Raw genomic sequence first — 7,878 nt, 5'->3', positions numbered from 1 at the left:
GTAAATAGGCGTAGGTAGATACAATCTTGCAGCTTAGCTCTGCTGAAGGTTGCTGAAATCTGACACCTCTCTCTCTCTGTGTGCCCGGATCTCTGGAAAACAAACAAACAAACAATAAAACAAACAGCAACCGCACACGGGGAACGAACGCACTCACTTTGGGAGGGTGTTGATGGCTTCATTGCACCCTGCAACAACTCGTTTGTTGACTTGACAAAACTTGCTACATATTGAATGGAATTGCGTGACCTTGCGGGTGCACAGCTAGCAGTAAATATTTTCCCACTTCCCGCTTGTCAACGCCGATGTCAGATCAATGGATGATAGAGTACCGAGCAGGCTCCAAAATTGGACTGTACCGATTTACGATGCGTGTGTGTGTTTACCGCAACGGAATAGCGCTATATTTGGACACCGGCTGGATATTAGGCAGAAGCGAATTGCGACTGATGGGAATGAATTTGTTGATTCAAATTGGGAGATTGATTTACTTTAATTGTGGGGTTCGCGGAACTTTGGATGTTGTCCAACACGGTTCTGGAAACCACCAACTGCAGGTGATGTTCAGTGGAATTGTATAGTTTTAAATCTTCCAAGAGGCATAGCAGTTTGGTTTTATGAAAAAGCTAAGAACATATTGAAGTCAGCTGAGAATAAAAAAAAATGCAACAAACTCGCAGGAGTCCTTCTGATTTCTTTTGTCAATTTTCTACTACAAATCTGCGTGCGTACTAACCTTCACATTATTAGTTCTTAGAAGATCTTCAGGGTTTTTCGAAAATATTTTAAACATTCTCAGAAGAGCAGTTCCACGCCAACTGACGAATCGATTTTATTTTTTTCCCCTTTCCGAATTCCACGGAACTTCGCATAATTGTTCGCTGGGGGCAATGAACCAAGTTTGTGCCGGAATTCGGCCGTTTTGACTAACGCCCAAGGGGTAATCAACTCTGCACACTGATGCTGAAACACAACATGGCACACTGTTCGGTACGTTAGGGCACACTTTGACAAGTAGGACTCAAGCAATATAATATAAAACGGCATCACTGTTGCGAGTTGACGTTTTGTCAATCGTTGACTACTCGGTTGAATACTTTGTTTACTCAAAAGTGAAGAGAGAGAATGTGTTGTCTTTATGTATGGTAAAACAACGATTCAATCAAGAATTCAACCGGCGTCTCGTAATTTCATCCAGAACAGCTTATATTCGGGCTTCTCTTTAAACGAGAAATTGTATGTACACCTGACAAGTTTTGACTACGCTGGGGTTGGGTAATGCTATGACAATAAAGGCCCACGCACATTAGCTCGGATCGGACGCGTTGCGGCAAAGTGACAGCTAAATCTATTGTCTAACTGTCAAATTTACGTCAACGGAACGCAAACGGATCTAATGTGGGTGGCCATTAAGAAGCTTGTCAAACTGGGGCTTACCGACCGACACGTTTTCGATTGAGGATGTAATCATTGGGAAAAATGCCAGCCGGTTGCCATTGATGATAAATTTAGAATGCCACACAAACAATGTCATCAATATCAAGCAAATGACTTACTTACTAATCAGACTAAGGCCTTGTTGTCATCTGCTGTCCGCAGGTCTCCTTCTACTTGGTCGATCCACCTTGCCCGCTGCGCGCCTCTTCTTTTTGTTTCTGTTGGGTCGCTTTCGAGAACCATCTTCACTGGGTCGTCGTGCGGCATTCCTACGACGACCAGCCCACCGTAGTCGCCGAATTTTTGCAATGTGGGCAATGGATGGTTCTCCCAGCAGCTGGTGCAATTCGTGGTTCGTTCGCCTCCTCTACGTTCCGTCATCCATCTGCACTCCACCGTAGATGGTACGCAACACCTTCCTCCGTTCGAAAACACCTCCATGAGCATAGTCTAGGTCTCGTGGCCGTAGAGGACCACCGGTCAAATCAGCGTCTTGTAGATGGTCAACTTCGTGCGGCGGCGAATTTTATTCGACCGGAGCGTCCTCCGGAGTCCAAAGTAGGCACGATTCCCTGCCATAATGCGTCTTTGAATTTCTCTGCTGGTATCATTTTCGGCGGTCACCAGTGAGCCCAAATACACGAACTCATCGACCACCTCGATTTCGTCACCGTCAATCTGAACTCGGGGTGGGAGGCTAACATTGTCTTCCCTAGAACCTCTTCCTTTCATGTATTTTGTCTTTGATGCGTTGATGGCAAGTCCAATTCGCCTAGCTTCAGTCTGATGTACGTTTCCGCCATCGTCTCAAAGTTCCGTGCCATGATGTTGATGTCTTCGGCGAAGCCAAGAAACTTGATGAACTTCCTGAAGATCGTGCCACTCGTGTCTATCCCAGCTCTTCTGACACCTTTTAACCCTATGTTGAATAGCAGACACGAAAGTCCATCATCTTGCCGTAACTCCCTTCGAGATTCAAAGGACTCGAACAACGCACATCACTCGATTCATCGTCGCCTTTGCGCGAACTACTTAGCTTCTCGTATAACTTCCGTGTGTCGTTTACGCTTCTTCCTTCGGAAAACCGAGTTTTGTCTGTTCCGCGCTTGGCGCTTCCATTCGCCATCAAACCAGTCATTTCTTCGGTCCGGGATCGCAGTACCTAGTGCCGCTGCCGGATGTCCCTTTAGCCATCTTCAAGAGTAGCTACGCCAAGGTGCTCTTCCTGGGGTAGTGCAACTTCCAGCTGCTGCGCGTAGTCCTGGGCAACTCCGGTGTCCCGTAGTTGCTCAATGTTGGGTCGTGGCGTTCGACTTCGACGGGTGTTATGCACCGTAGAGAGTTTTGAGCGCATGCATACTGCAACTAGGTAGTGGTCCGAATCTATGTTCGCACTGCGGTACGTGCGGACGTTGATAATGTCGGAGAAGAGTTTCCCGTCGATTAGAACGTGATTAGAAAGTGATCTCCAGGTGGCTTTGTGGATATCCTTGCGGAGGAAAAAGATACTTCGGAGTACCATACCCCGAGAGGCTGCAAAGTTCACGCATCGTTGGCCGTTGTCGTTCGATACGGCATGCAGGCTGTTTGGCCCAATTGCCGGTCTGTACATTGCCTCCCGTCCTACCTGAGCGTTCATGTCGCCAATGACGATTTTGACGTCCCGTTGCGAACAGCCGTCGTACACTTGCTCCAGCTGCGCATAGAACGTCCTTTCTTGTCGTCGGGTCTCCCTTCGTGTGGGCAGTGCACGTTGATGATGCTGTAGTTGAAGAAACGGCCCTTAATCCTCAACTTGCACATCCTCGCGTTGATTGGCTGCCAACCAATCACGCGTTGGCGCATCTTACCCAGCACTACAAAGCCGCTTCCCAACTCGTTGGTGGTGCCACAGCTCTGGTAGAAAGTAGCCGCTCGATGCCCGCTTTTCCATACCTTTTGTCCCGTCCAGCAAAGTTCCTGCAGTACTACGACTTCGAAGTTGCGTGGTTGAAGTTCGTCATAGATTAACCTATCGCAGCCCGGGAAGCCGAGTGATTTGCAATTCCATGTTCCGAGTTCCAACCCCCTGTCTCGCTTGGGGACCATCGCGCACAGCTCTGTTTAGAGTCCCACGCTGGCACTAGGACTAGCCGCTCCTAACATGGAGAACAGACGCTCGGGTTTGATGAAGCATTTCCTCTATCACCGTACTATGGTTACCGCGCCAGTGCGCGTGTCGCACCTCTTCACTTTGCTATTGCTGGACATTGTCCAGGCTACGCCACCCAGCTGTGTCCATGTTTCAGCTGGTAGTTTTTTGTTATCATATGACTCGGGGAGACGTGAGATAGGAATTTGTGAGGACCAGAGCTAGGTATTCCGCTACTTCCAGGTTGTCAACTCACCATATTGTAGCCCAACTGCACGATAGCTGATAGGATCGTGTTGCTAAAACCGGGGAAGAACTGCACCTGGATTATTTTTGAAAAATTATTGGAAAATCAGAGAAATCAGGAAATTTGGTTTTATTCATTGAGTCGACACCCTGTAATAAATTTGAAGGGTAACTGTTCTTTACACACGACACGACATGAAAAATATTTTCAGAATATCACAGAATCCTGCTTAAACTTACAAAAAAAGTAAGAGGTTGTATCCAAGACACGACCGTAGATTTGACGTAGGATTACGTGGTCGGTATCAATATTCGGCGGCTGTGATAGGGAAAGCACTTTTTCCCATCACGGAAGCGCCTCGTTTTCTGAAGACAAAATTACGCATTTTCGTGCGCAAAACGAAGATGATGATGATGATGACGGTCCCACCTCTTACCCCTACAAAGGTATGAGCAGGACGATTTATCTTTAAGATAATTAAATGTAAACATTTTAACCAGGTTAGCAAAAAAACGAACTGGTTACAGTTACAAATATAAATTTCATCTAGAGTTTACAGTTACTTCACAGCGATATAAATGTGAAAAAGCTTAGGCGTTCACCTCTTAGTTCGGCTTTTTGTCCACCGAAAATATTCATAAGTATTACAAGCGATCAAGAGTTAATGAACAATCACAAAGCATCCTATTACACTAGCAACCACGCAATCTGTTGCTATCATAATTTTCAGCAATGTCAGGAATGCTCACGAGCCCCCACCATTTGCCAGAAAACTTACTACTAACTCAAGGTATCTTCCAAATAAGCTTCAAAATTACATTTTTTTATCAAATGTTAAATTCAGTTCTTCATATCCGTAATACGCGTGCGAGGCTCAAACCTACTACTAAGACTACTTTTACTTTTTTTTTTTAAATTAATCTACTATAAAATCAAATATTAAAAATCCATCATCACCCGCGAGGCGAACAGAAATAGTTTTTGCAGTGCTACAATAATTATTAAAAAAAATTTATGACAGCTATCCATATAAAATAATCCGTTAGAGATAACTTCGTGAAGATACATAATTTGTCAATTCATAAAAAAAAATCACTGGATAACTGTTCAAAAGGCAATTTTAACGTGTGAAATGCAGTGTCTTTTAAATTCTGTAAGTGTTGCTGAACGTTTGATATGTCTAGGCATCGAATTGAAAACATTTATTTCTTTATAATATAATGAATTTTGTGTAGCTCAAGTCAAGAAATGTGGTGTTCTTATTTCAGCCACGTTTCTAGTATTATTTCTATAAAAGTCACTTCCTCTTTCAATTCGATCACACAAATATCGAGGCAGCAAACCGTTAACTACTTTAAAAATGAACACCATAGTCAAATATACAATTCTTTGCTTCACCGACAACCATTGTAAGGCGTCTAGCATCAAAGATTAGGAAGTGAAACGCATTATTTTATTCTGAAAGCGCTGCAATCTCGATATTTGTGTTACATTGGCCAGAAATAAAATGGAAGGGCAAAAGTCTAGAACATCTCTGATCACGCCTTCCTTCGGAAGGGAGGTAAAGCCGTTGGTCCCCGGTTCATGAGTTGATGGGTCGATAGGTAGGGTCCAGGTGTGGGAGCTGCCTCCCTGGCGTCGGTAGCATTGATGCTCAGCACGGAAAACAAGATCGACGGAAAACAAATCAAAAAAAAAAAAAAGTCTAGATGAGGAGAGATGATTGATTTGTATAGCTGTATTTTACTGGCAATAGTTAAATCATTTTTCAGTCGACATAGAATTCCATACTTCTTGGCAATTTTCTTGATGACATTGTCAATGTGAGAGTTGAAGTTGAGTTTGTCATCAATAATCACGCCATGATATTTAATCTCCCGAACGCGATCAATAGTCTCATCATCAATTACAACAGAAACGTTCTCATTTAATCGATTCCGCGAAATTACCATAAATTTAGTTTTACTTGTATTCAATTTTAACTGCTTACTCTTCAACCATATACTTAGAGAACGCAAATCTTCAGTCAAGTGTAAAACGGCATCATCTAAATCCTTAGCTGCAATGAATAACACAGTATCCTCTGCAAAAATATTAATATCGCAAAATCGTAAAACACGTCGCAAGTCATTAATATACAAAATAAATAACAGGGGTCCTAATACACTTCCCTGGGGCACTCCAAAGTAATTCCCCACGGGACTGGAAACAAAATCATTAAAAACGCTCCGTTAAGTTCTGTCAGACAAATAGCTTTCAAACCATTTATATGCAGTACTCGTAATTCCAAAGCGCTTGACAATAAGGGCCTAAAAATTGTTTCAAAAGCGCGTATAAGATCCAAAAAAAAAAACAGCAACAATCGTATCTTCACACTCCAAGTTATTTTTCCACTTCGCTAATACCAAATTCAACGCGGATTGACAAGAATGAACTTCCCGATATCCCGATTGTTCTGGTATCAACAAATTATTGCTATTTAAGTTCTAAGTTCTAAAATAAATCTGCTTAGTATAAATGTGAAAAAAGTATAGAGCATTTCTAGCTCAAATCGTTAAATAAAATGTCAATTTTGTCTCGACCCCTTCTGATTTGAATGAAACATTGCTCACGTGTTCGCTGCTACTAATGGTTGCATTTTTCATTTAAATATGATTTTTTCCTTAAGAGTAACTTTTGAAAAGGGCGTATAAAAAAATGGATTATTTTTTTTCCAAAAAATCATAACTTGAAAACTATTGATCTGATCAAAACGGCATATGAGAAAAAGTTTTAGGTAATTAAATTATCTTTGCGGAAAAAATACACTGAAAGAAAAAACTTCGTAAATTAGTATTTAAAAAACGTAAAACGATGATTATCTCAAAACACCCCCCCTTCGATCTTTATAAATTTTTTTTTCAAGAAAATTGATGGAATACCCTTAAATTTCGTGAAAAGTGTATGCTGGTAACTTTCTTAAAAAGAAAGCTATAATTTTTTTAATTTTTGTTGATTTTTACAAGTTGATGAAAATGCATATTTTTTTATAAAATAATAATTTATTTGGATTTTACGCATAATTTTCGATAACTTTGCATATAGAAACTTTTTTCCTAAGTCCAGCCGTTCTCAAGTTAATGCGAATTAAAAAAATATAATTATAACAATTTTCAACATATTAGGCCATTTTCAAATGTTCGTTGAGATGTCCAGCAACGAGATTTTATTTCATGATTGTATATTAAAAACCAAACAATTCATTCTCAGATATGGTAGCTGTCAGACTTACCCGTTTCTATCTAGAGGCAGCGGAAGAGGAGCACGTTGATGTGGTCAAATGAAAGATTTGTTGAGATAAGAAACAGTATATGTTTATTATTTTATTTTACAACTCATATTATTTGAATACATTGAATAATTTGGGTGTATCGTTTGAATTAGAGAATATTTTTACTGCAATTTGGTTGTTTGAAACTGGAATATAGCAATGATATTTTCGAGTTCCAGGAATTGGTTTCACTTTCTTAAAAATTGGATCAAATTCCGTGTCAGCCTTTTTGTATTCTTCCGTAGAAACATAACAAAATGACATTTTTGTTTGTTCTTTACGACTATTTTCCCAGTCGAAAAAAATGCCATTCAATTTCTACATTATGCTTATCTTTAAATCCACAAAGGCTAGCAATTTTTTTTTATGTTTTTGTATTGTGATGCTGCTCCATCTAACATAAAAATACACTTTTGGACTGTTATTTGCGACTTTAAAAATTCTAATAATATTGAGATAAACAACTGAACTGCTACTGTGTCATGCTTTGAAATTGATTTAGGTAGAGGTTTACAACACTTGAAATTGTTATCCATCGTAAAAAACTACTTGCTTTTTAACTTGAAACGCTAAGAGAGATGAACTGAATGGAACAGGTGAAGAACTTGACTTAAATGATCTTTATTTCTTGTATTGTGTGGTTTACATGTATACCTTATCAAGTGACACAGATGCGTCTTTTCAGCTTTAGTTCCTTTTCAATTAAAATTATTATTAATTACAGTTCCTAGTCCTATCAGGCCTGTTTTAAGA

The sequence above is a fragment of the Ochlerotatus camptorhynchus genome, unplaced genomic scaffold (assembly GCF_037179485.1).
Source record: "Ochlerotatus camptorhynchus isolate MF236.1 unplaced genomic scaffold, CSIRO-AGI_Acam_v1.1 ptg000304l, whole genome shotgun sequence".
Lineage (NCBI taxonomy): Eukaryota > Metazoa > Arthropoda > Insecta > Diptera > Culicidae > Ochlerotatus > Ochlerotatus camptorhynchus.
This window is presented reverse-complemented; position numbering follows the sequence as displayed.